This window comes from Sylvia atricapilla, chromosome 4 (assembly GCF_009819655.1).
Source record: "Sylvia atricapilla isolate bSylAtr1 chromosome 4, bSylAtr1.pri, whole genome shotgun sequence".
Lineage (NCBI taxonomy): Eukaryota > Metazoa > Chordata > Aves > Passeriformes > Sylviidae > Sylvia > Sylvia atricapilla.
The window spans coordinates 40,303,485-40,315,670 of record NC_089143.1 but is presented as its reverse complement, the minus strand read 5'-3'; the positions used below and the strand labels follow the sequence as shown (position 1 = coordinate 40,315,670).

Here is a 12,186-nt window from a genome sequence, read left to right as displayed (position 1 = left end):
AAGGAAAAACACCCTCCAACATAAACTCCCAGGCTTATCATTGCAACTCTTCCTATGTATTTCTGAAGATTATGGGTCTTAAATATTCCTTCCAAATTAACACACCTCTTACACAGATTTATTTATATATTTCTTTGTGTTACTCCTATTACCAGCTTTCTAAATATTGCAAGATTAATTTGGTCATACTTTTATCTTACCTCTGCCTGCATGCTTTGCTTTGGAAGATAAGATTAAATGTAATGTGCTATTTCATTTATCTCTTCTTTCAGGCATCAATAAAAAAAATGAATTCTTACCAATAGCACATAATAGTAGTACTTTTTGGAGTTTTCTGTGCAATGTGAGGATACTATGAAAAGCACTTGTTCTGTAACCACACTCCCACTTAACTACTGGATGAAAACCCAGCCTAAGAAGATCCGATACCAGTTACCATTCTTTCAAGTTCCACTAAGCACTTGAGAGTGCCCACCTCCTCCACACAACTATTTCATCTCTGATTCGAGTGATTTTCCATTTTTCCATCATTTGCCCATAGCAATCAAAAACAATCAGGAAAAAAGTTACAATTGCTCTCCAGTACACTTTATTAAGTCATCTTTTCCAGGAATATTTTCAGATACAAGTAAGTTTTTTCCTGTTTTTCTCACTGAAAAACTGCGTTTTTGATGAGTCAGAAGAGGTTGTTAAGAGCCCAAATTAACAAAGGGTCAGATTTGTCAATCTCCTGATTAAAATCAGTTAATAAATTCATTTTCAGGATTGAAATAAGATTTACAATCCACCACCCCCCCTTGTGCTACAAAGAAATCCAATTTCTTCACATCACATACTGATTGAAAGTTTATTTTGTACTGTTGAGTATCTTACCACATTACCAATTATCACACAATTCCTTATAGTGCAACAGTTTAAGATTCACTAGGAGTAACTTCAACCACTAGAAACAGTTCACACACCATTTACACTCGGCAGAGGAAAACCCAATTTTATAAAGTCCATCTTTACAAAAGAATCTTCATTTCCTATTCTCTGAGCTGCAGATACACCAGCTCTAAAAGTTAGGATTACACTGTAACACCTCCAAGATGTAAAACCACTCCCACTTATCTGCTGCTGGGATTTAAAAGCTACCATGAAAGACACAAGCAAAATCACAGCCTTGGCACAAGCATCACAGGTTTCTTACCCAGCAAAGGTCCACCCTTAAAATGATGCTGCCACTGGGTGAATAGGCAAACTGAAAATGACAAAACAGGAAATCGCTATTTTTATTTAAATTCTAACTACTTTGAGGGTTTTGTCCCCCTTGAGAAACTTCTTATCAGTGGGAAACTAATTTAAAAAGCCACATTTAAAGTCAGAGAAATATGAATCTTACCAGGAAAAATACCACACTAGATACCAAACATGCTTCATGACATTAATGAACTGGTTCAGGTCAAACTAAGACATACCTAGAAACAGAAAATATTTTTGAAGCAGAAACTGAGTGTTTTCTGAAGGTAGCAAAATCTCCATTTCAGCCAAACATTTTTTGGGGGAGATTTTTACAATTCCTTTAGGAAAGTTTCCGAAGATAACATTCCCATGTATCCTAGAAGGATGAGCCTCACAGGACCTTGAACGAAGTCTTCACCTTAAAATACTCACAAAAACTATTGAGGCACATCTTGTTCTATTACCACCTTTTTCTAAAATCATCCATTGATAAACACTTTGTAGATACTAGTATTTTAAGAATAATTTACCTTATAAAAATATTATATCTCATAAACAGATTGTAGAATTTCCTCCTACCTGGCTCTTGCTCCCTCACACTCCAATATTCTTCAGTTGCCTGACAAGGTATTTTATCATCTAAATCCCAGCCCACTGGACTTTCCCAGCATAAGTAGTAAACTTAAGCCAACTTAATCGAAAATCCAGAGCTTTCTTATCTAGCTGAAATTCTCATTTCAGATAGAAAATGCTGTTAAAAATGACCCCTTGCTGAATGATTTTCCCTCACTGGCAATAAGGAAAACTGAAGTGACACAAAGCAGAATAAGACGTATAATAACAATACTGTAACACGCATTTACCAGAAAGACTAACAAGCTGGTGACTGTAAGACAGAAAGCGATGAATGAAGCAGCTTTGTTCTCTCCTATTACTCAGCTAGGAATGAAATACTTATCACAGCCCCGAGCTGTTCCTGTCCCACTAGCTTAAAAAAGCTACAAGATTGTGTCAACTAAGCCACAGCTATTAGTGGCACTGGGTCAAGAGTTTCATTGCATTTGTGACGCAAAGGCAAAATTTTTCCTTACTGCGGCACACTGTGCAGCCCACCCTGGATCCAATTAATAGCAGGTACAAATCTGCTTTTAGATCAAGTGCCCTACAGTTGCAATTTTTGGAACTGTTTGCTTTAGAAAAGCGTTAAAATTTCCCCCTGTTGCCTGAGCACAAGTCCCTGGTAGTACATGAGTAACAAAAAGCTGAGAGCTGCCCTTCTCTGAATTGCACATCCCCATTTACTCAACACAGCAGCGGATGACTACAAGCATGACACACATAGGAGCATCCGCCTTCTATGCTGCCTGCTCAGCTATGGGTGCAATTTCTTCATTTAACCAATACTCTCTTTATTATCATTATTATCATTATTATTAAGTGAACAAACATTTCATTACAACAGTCTTTGTAAGCTCCTTGACAAGCAACTTCATTTCAACCAGAAAATAGGGAATAAAGGATGAAACAACTAAGCTATATTTAAAGAAAAAAAGCCACTACTGTAAAACTATTTTCAACCCACACGTTCTTTGTATATTTAGATGTTAGGCACTCTTACAGGAAAAAAAATATTTCTATGTCTGCCATGTTTAGAAAATTAGAAACCCACTCTTAATAAAATTAGAACTTTTAGGGTATATTAGATAAAATTACATTTGTTAAAAACAACAACAAAAAGGATAAAAATTCTTTCATTTCAAAGACTCATTGCAACCCTTCCCACCTCACACTCCTTGCAATAATAACTGTGCTCAACTTAATGTAGGTAAATGCCACCTTTTCTTCCATTCAGGCATCACAATTCTGAAAACAACTAAGCATAGATATTGTGGGCCTTTTCTTGCAACATGTAACAAAGGAGACTACTGCTATGACTTATTCTAACATGAAGTTGAAGTAAACAGATATATATATGCTTACATAGGTGCAGCCTAACAGAATCAAATTAAAACTTTGTATAACCAACATAAAAAAAAAAAAAAAAAAAAAAAAAAAAATAAAAAAAATAAAAAAAAAAAAAAAAACAACCCCAAAACTGTTACTGTACTTGCTCTCCATTTGTTTTGTGGAAATTTTCACCAGTTTCACAGAAACAATTGCTGCAAGGTCATAAACCACTCACTGTGACACTCCCACCCCATCACATTTGTTTAAACAGTATGAAATGTACAAAACTTCCACCTGCAGAAACATTGATGAAAAGGAAAGATCATCCAGCTGGAGGAGATGAATGATGAAGAACAAAGTGAATAAAGCAATGAAAGATGCACAGAAGAAGTAGGTCAGAAACAGAAAGCAAAAGCCTATTAAATGAAATTGTAAGGAATAAATTCCATAAATTGTAAAAGGCTGGAATTCTCATTGCATAAAATCAGCCTAAATAATTCAGTTACAGGTTGGAGTTAAAGTCATAATTACATTAAGAATCAGAAGATGTTTAGACCCTTTCTTGATAGAATTGTTCGTAGTATATATTAGCAAAATCCAAGTTTAGGTCTCACATGAGACCTATAAGGGCTAATAAGATAATTTTGTTATTGGTTAAAAATACATCTCTTCAGATGAGTTCACATCTGCCTGCTTCAAAGCGTTCAACATGCCATCATTCCACTTAATAATAACAGTACTACTACTAGTAGTAGCATAGCTGTACTTAAATGCATTTCTCAAATAAAACAAATTTCTTATTCATGGTGACATCTTTGAAAATTTATTTATGTGGACTATTAAAAACAGGAATGCAGAGAATTCTCCCAGGGGAAAAAAATTAATAGCTTCCTTTTATATCTTTTTTGTCTCATGTTTTTGCTTATGTACAGGTCTTCCCTATTTTGTACATTTAGCTCCATTAAAATACAGTGTGATTTACTTGGGGGGGGGGGGGGGGATTTACAATAAAAGACACACAATCACTTCCAAAACAAAAAAAAAATCTCAGTCTATGGTCAGAAAAAAATGCTGTCATTTTGCTTTCTCAAGAACCGAACATCAGCTTTCAATCTTTCTTGGCGAACAGTGCACTTACATTTTGTCAGCTCTCAGGAAATGTCTTCATTAAATGTCTTCATTATATCCCCTCACACAAAGACAGCTCCAGCCTGGCACACAAACACTGCCACTGCCAAGTCAGTACACGTGAGGGCAGAGCCCTCCACAGCCCAGCCTTCCAGTGTCACAGAGGTGCTCCTTCACCTCCACAGGAGAAGGCTTGGCTGTTCATGTGTGAGTACATGCAAGCCAGCCTGTTACTGACACGATGAAACCATATGAGACACTCCTGATGGGAACATCTATGAAACCAAGGCTGTAAGGTTCACTCCAGGGTCTTCCTGCCTGCTGTCAAGTGAGCTGAGCTGATTCACCAGGGATAACTGATCTACTACTTTAACATGCACACTACTCCCATTTCTTCAACAGATCATTTCAATATGAAAGCCAAGTTTATTTCAAAATGGAAGATGTTGCAATCCTATTTCTTTGATGGATATACACTTGGGAAATAGTGTATATGTACAATCTAACCCTTAGTCACATAATGTGCAGTCGACCCTCCAAAACAACAACTCTCCTCTACAAAGTCAGATGTCTGGACAAAGCTCATGCTCAGAATTTAACTGAGAAAATTAGTGCTGTCAGTGCTAACAGCCTCAGAAATTACCCTTCTGGACACTTTACACAAACAAGTTTATCAAATTAAGTTTTCACTTTAGCAGGAATTCTCAAATTATTTCTGCAAAACATTCCAAGAATGCCATCTTCCAAATGAATACAATATTAACACTCATCATTCCTCTCTGACCTATGCAGGTGCCAGATGCCTTAGCAGGAAACCCTCAAGCACAGGAGGAATCACAAACACCACTAGTCCAGCCATGTCTCCAGACACAGAACAAGATGACCAAGGCACGTTGCAGGGTATACCTGCTAAGAAATTCTAGCTGTAACTACAGTTACAACTATGTCTTTTAGCTATTTAAACACACAAAACAGGACCTATTAGGACTGTTTGTCCAATTTTACCACTAATAACAAGAACTGAACTTAGAAAGGCCAAGGGCTGCAGCAACACCTATACAATGCTAGTAATGGGAGGTGGCAATAGTGCACAAAACCTTGTTTTCTCAAGATCTTCTACCCAGCTCCTTATGATGTAAACTATACACTGCTGGGCTATTCAACCAAAAAAACCTACAAGCTGCTGATACTTGCCAGCTCCTAGCCAACAGAAAGCTGCAGAGAGTAGCACAAGCAGAGATTGTTTACTTACTTTTAGAATGTAGACTTATTTCACTGATTAATCACAAAAGCAGAAACACATCAGTATTCCTACTGCCTTCCTGTCTGTTTGACAGTAATTTCTAATGTCACTCTTAAGGTTGTTTTCTGTTAAATAAACCTTCTGCTAATAGTCACTCATAAACCAAGACTGTACAAAGAGGGTATCTTGAAGCATGAGGGGTACAAAAGTCATACGAAACCTAAAAATACAAACAAGCTACCAGAGATTACTGCACAGCTGAAAAGCAATGCTCTCACAATGCACACAATTTAAAAAAAGGAAATAAAAACAACCCTAATCTTACAGCTACACAGACCCGACATTGATGCTAAACTAGTTAATTGAGGAGCAAAAGCACCTCTTGACATTCTGTTTTCTAGCTAGCAATTTCCTATGATTCATGCAGTGTAGGCTTACCTGAAATAGACTACAACAAGAAACTGCAATCAAAGTAATTACAGAAGTATGAATTTGCCTTTCCCATTCAAGTTTAGAGGCAAGAGCTTACACATTTTTTTCCAGGAAATGGCGAATCCTTAACCATTCTCGCATCAATCAGCCCACAAAAACAGTGCTATCTTTGCTTCATTACATTAATCCATAATTGTCCTCTTTAGCGCTGTGGAAGGCACAAAAAGGCCACAATCATGACAATCCTTCAGACTCTATCAGTAGTCTACAGCAAGAGTAATCCTGCAAAATTACATTTCCTGACACAATCACCTAAAACCTGCTTGCAGAGGAGAGAGACACAAACACTCAGCGAGGCATCACCTTCTAGGCAACATGGAAGCTGCTTCTCTACCAAACTCAGGTTTTTCAGGAGTGTTCTGCTTTTAGTGGGTCCAAAGAAGCTCCCGAGAGAGAAATGTGCTTGCCTGAGCACTCTGGAGATCCTGATGCCCCACTTGCACCTCTATGACAACACATTCCCTCCACACTGTATATTATTGGTACTAGAGTTGAACCTTTTGTCTGCTAGGAAGCTGAAGCAAAGTTTTCTGCCTGAAGCCAGGTAATATGAGATGCAGACATGCAACATAATACCACATCTCACCCAAAATTGGCATACCTGTTTCATGGTTTGAATTAGATCATAAAGAACTTTCTTTGTACTTTTTCTAATATTATGACTCTTGCTCTAAAGTGCATTACTCTTATTTGCAGGACAAACAATTATTTGCAAACAGACTCGGCAAAAAGTAATTTCACTGGCTCTTAATCCCAGGTAACCTTTACTGTCAATGGACTAACTGTGGACTAACATCCAATGAGTGTAACAGGCAAGTGAAGTAAAAATGACAGGATATACACTATGCTCATTCCTTCCCTCCCAAGCTACTTCTGTAGCATGGTCAAGATAGTCAAGAGGAACAGATGCAAATTCAGTCTTGAGAGAGGCTGTGAAGCCAAATCTTGTTGCACTATTTGGAAGCATACACTGTACCCGCATTGTTCTAAATGAAGGAATCAAAACATTTTTAATTTTATCCATACATTCTCTAAACCTACACATAATTAATCAGAGACTTTTTAATGACAAAAATATAGAGAATTAATATATATATTTTACAACACTGAAAATAAACTAAAAATTTTCTTCTACTGAACTCCCACTGGACTTCATGATTTTTTTTCACTGAACCAGAGTATCTTACCTTCAGTTCCTGAGAATTCTTTGCAATATTTTTTTCTTTTGTGTCTTTTTTAACTCCATCAGCTCTTTTTCAACTTTAGCACTGCTTAGGTCATAAGGAGCTATCAAACTCTTAATTTTTAAGGCATCTCACAGAATTCTCCAGCCTTTCTTATGTTCAGCAGCTAATGAAGCCATACCTGGTGGACTATGAATGCCATGCACCTGTTGACTAGCACTATATTGATATCTACACATGCATTGTGACACTACCTGAGATTTAGGAGGTTTATGCCTAGAGAAAATATTAATTGCACACTGACTGTAAAGAATAAAATAATTTGGTTTAGTTTCATTGATACTCTAAATATGTGTCAACATATTTAATTCACAGGACACTTCTTCCCCAACCACTACTTTCAGTGAATATTAGGTACCACAAATTTTGTAAAATAATGAAATTTCACAGAGCTTGTCCCCTTATTTCACCTTCAGCAAATTATAGTTAATACGTCTGATTTTAACAAAGCATGAAATTACACCTCAGCACAGCAAATTAACAAGCAACAACAGGGACAGCTGTTCTATTTCTTGTTGTCATCAGTTCAGATATATCTATTTATATTCCTCAATATACCCCTTATTAAAAAAAAATCTACATAGGTAAGGAAGCAAAACATAAAAGACCTCTACAATAATTCTATTCTACTTACTCTGCAATTTAGGTTTGTACAAAATTATGATCAGGAAGATGCTTACAGTACACAGAAATGCTACAATTAACACTTGTATTCCCCTGGATATACTGACAGAAGCTGACATGAAAACATATGCCCAGTAACACCTGATATTAAAGTCCAAGCCTAAGTTCAGTTCACAAAGACAAGAGGCAGGCATGGGGAGAGCAGTGGAAGATTCAATCTTCAGTGATCAGTGAAACCTTAATTAGAACTGTGCCTGTCCCTCCTTGAAAATTAATGTGCTCTTAGGGTATTGGAATTTTCTACAACAAAAAACATGTGTGTTAGTGCTCACCAGTTTCCATAGATATTAGTTCAATTCATAATACTGATTTTGGTAGTGTGTTTTTGGTTTTTTAAGTCAGATAGTCTTGCCTTTTGCCACACTTGCACTGGACTCTCACCAGGTTCTCCAAATAACTGATCCAACCTCGTAGCTGTGAATCAAAAGAAGGTATTCCAAACCTTCGTTTTTTTTTCCAGAGGGCATGAGAACAACTGGAGAAAGAGCTAAGTTCTCAAAGATCCAGAAAGGGAATTATTCAAATAAAATGAGGAACACTTGCTGCTGTGCATCAGCAAACATGCCTTTCCTAAATGGGAATAACTTACCGTGTAAACAGAACATTTCTATTCTTAAGTTTCCATCAAGGTAAATGGCTATCATATTAAGAACTTCTAGTTCATATTTGGAACTTCTAGTTCTTCTATAAACAGAACAGTAGACTGTGCTACTCTTTATTTTACACAGAACATATTATGATGGGTAAAATTTAGACCTTTTAAAAGCACAGGACTGAAATATTATTTTGGTAGTGACTAGCTGAACCTAGAACAATCTAATGGGAGGCAGGGAAGGTAAAAAATATTCTTATTTTCTCTACTTGTAGCCTTTCAGTACGTAAAGGGAGCTTATAGAAGAGAGGAGAGCAACTTATTACACAAGTGGATCGTAAGACAAGTGGGAAGTTTTTAGGTTTTTTTAAACTAAAAGAGGGAGATTTAGATTGAATGTTAGGAAGAAATTCTTTATTCAGAGGGTAGGAAGGCACTGGAACAGGTTGCACAGAGAAGATGCGGATGCCCCATCCCTGGAGGTGTTCAAGCCCAGGCTGGATGGGGCTCTGAAAAACCTGTCCAGCGGAAGCTGTCCCTGTCCATGGCAGGGGAATTGGAATGAGATGATCTTTGTTGTCCCTTCCAACCCAAACTATTTTATGATGCTATGATTTGTTAGCCAGCTAAAATTAAGAGGAATAATACACGCAAACTCCTTTGGGAAGAAAAATATAACAATTACAGAACTGATCCTTATTAACTGCCACCACAACCTACAAATCTCAATGAGTTATGTTGTTGCTTATCTGTGTATCATGACAGACAGTTTTAAGTTTTACAATACTGATTAATTAATTCGGAATACTAGCAGGTACATTAAACGTGTAACAGAAAAGCTTCTCATCAATATAAAAATTAGCAATATGGAATTATTTCTAGCAAAAAGACAAATAAGTTGGAACTATGTAATGGTTAAAAGTGTTAGATTTCTCTGTCTTGTAGACCTGTACTCATAAAATAATAATAACAGCAACAAAAACATCCTTTTCCTCCCTATGTTGTTTTTTTCTAATATAATATAATGGCTGAATTATAAAATTATAAAATCAGTTGCAGTCTACAGTAAGAATTATTATTGGATATTGCCAGCTCTTTAACCAGACTTCAGAATTGTCTATAACTATATAGTAAAGGACAACATTTCAAACATTGTAGATCATGAAAAAAAGACTTTTCTGCTATTTGGTCAATATGCGGTCACCTTATTAAAATCCACGTGTTTGCAGGTTTCCAAATAAAGCATTTGTTGTCTGGAAGGCCATAAATGTACTTCACTGTTCAGTGTGTAATACAACACTGAGCGTTTGCATCCTGTCAGGGACTTTTCTCCATGTTCTCACCTATTATTTTTCCAGGTCACTTCTGTACTTTTGTCCCAACTGTTGTCTCATCTTCAGTGAATATAAATATCTCTAATAGATACACACCCACCCACATTCTTACATATCCATGTGCACACAAATAAAATACCAGGATTTCTTGGGGAGATATGAAGAAAATAACAGAGGAATTAATTGAAAGAGAAGACAAAATCAAAAGAAATTAGCCCATTCTAACTCAATCTTACCTCTTATTTCTGTTCTTTTAAGGCTACTTTTATTATACTGGAAATCCACCTGACTAGTGCTAAATAATTAAACCTGTCAAAAAATACTGAAAATCTGACTAAATCAATTATTAAGACAGCATTATCAGAGCAGCACTTTTTCTTCTCTCTTCCTGGACAAATTGTAAAAGCCTCCTTGAATTATCCTGAAATAATTTAACAAAACCAAAAGAAATGCTCCAATGTTGGAGTAATTTTAATACACTCAGGATAACACAGGACAATTGCTGAAGTTGCACCAGTACTGTGTGAATATTTATATAATAAAGATAGTAACATTCCATTTCTATTTCCCAACTCAAAATGCAGAATTAAGATTTTAATTTCTAACAGGTTTGCTTGTATTGGAACTTATTTTACAGCCATCTCAAGTTACTGTCAGAGTAGTAAAGAAATACTGAGAGAAATAAGCACATTTTGAAGAAAATCAATTATCAGGAGATTTTCTGAAACTTCGTAAGGAGCTTGAAATGTGGAAAAGCTACTGTTTTATTTGGTTGAAGATTTTATGTCAAACTAAATTACCTATGCTGCCCACGTATAAGCTTTGCTGCTACTTTAAAGCAGAGTGCTAGATAACAAAAAAAACCTGAAATTATTACTTTTAAAGGATTAAACACCTATTATCAGTTTTAAAACACTTTTCAATAGTGCTTTCCCCCTTATAATTTTCAAGAATTTGCTGTCTGGGTGATGCGTAGTTGAACTACGATAATTACACACAAAAGAGAAAAAATTAACATACTGCTGAAATTGTAGCTTGCAAACTCCCAATCTCCTTCAGGGCATACTTTTTTGGCATATTTACATATTTTCAAATTATATCTTTTGACAGGGACTAAGAACTTCAGTATTCTGTTCTAGCTCTGCCACCACCCACATGAATCTGCCAAAATCAAGCCTAATGGTTTTGTTCCTTGTGTTAAATAGATCATTTAATATTTTTGTTGCAATTTTGCTAGGAGAGCAAGTTCATGCCTCCCAATTTAAGTATTTTGATGTAGACAATTAGACTCAAGATGAAAGCCACAGTTTAAATTCCTAAGTGGAGTTTATTGTGAAATATATACAAAATTAAATGAGTTCATTTTAGCTTGAGGAAAATTCTTTGCCACAAGTGACACAATTGTTAAGGGCACTATCATATAATTTAGTAACTCTGAATCCCAAAGATGTCTTAGGCACAGCAGGCACTGCACATGAAATCTTTGCAAAAAGCTTTTACTGGTAGTTTCATACTCATACAAGTTTGAATAATTTTTACCCTTCACTTTTAAAAGAATTTCTGAAAAACAAGTAATGGCAGTTTAGCATGCATCACAGTGGATGCATAATCTGTAATGAAACAGCATGAAAATTTTGCTTATTGGATTCAAAACCTTAATAGGCTTTAGGGAAAACGTTAGTTTTAGTTATTTACTTACAGGAAAAATGTTTGTTTGGGCTTTACTAAAGCATAGGAAGTGAATAATGGCACGTGTTACCACATAATGCACTTGGAAAGGTTTTCTTCACAATTCAGCTACAAGTCAAAATGCCAAAATAAAGTGGTTTTTTCTTGCCACAGTATGAAATAATATAGTATTTAACAACAGAAAAAAAGAACTTACAGGTAAAGCAATCCTTTAGAAAATTTCTGCTATGACAGAGTTGCACACGTCCTTTCACATTACTTCCTGGGTTCATTTCCTAGAAGAAACAGAAACAAGACACACGTGAAACCAGTTGTAATGTTAAAATAGCGCCTTATTTCTTTGCTTTGAAACAGGTTATGAAGCAAGGACTAGGAAAACTATTTAGGCTAGTGTCTTCCAAATGGCATAACCTAAAGTACAAATTCTGGACTTGAAGAAAATCTAATAATTTTTATCAAATCTTGTACCAGATACTGATGTCCATTAATCTTTCTGTAGACTTTCAGACTGATCTGAGACTACTCCTTGACCTTCCTGGGCACAGGAGAACCACAAATTATTTCCCCTCTATCCATCACACTAGTACAAAAAGCTTTTGCATAGCCAGC

The 12,186-nt window shown here is 36.0% G+C and overlaps 1 protein-coding gene across 2 annotated transcripts in view; it reads right to left on the bottom strand.

Annotated features, from left to right (window-relative positions):
- Nucleotides 1–11,892, bottom strand: part of MARCHF1 (membrane associated ring-CH-type finger 1) — a 150,770-nt gene extending 138,878 nt beyond the window's left edge. Inside the window, exon 1 of one of the 2 annotated variants that reach the window (XM_066317632.1) lies at nt 11,774–11,892. The gene's annotated coding sequence lies outside the window, so the exon portion shown is untranslated. The remainder of the gene's footprint in view (nt 1–11,773) is intronic. The other variant, XM_066317633.1, reaches the window with a different exon arrangement.
- Nucleotides 11,893–12,186: the final 294 nt, after the last annotated feature.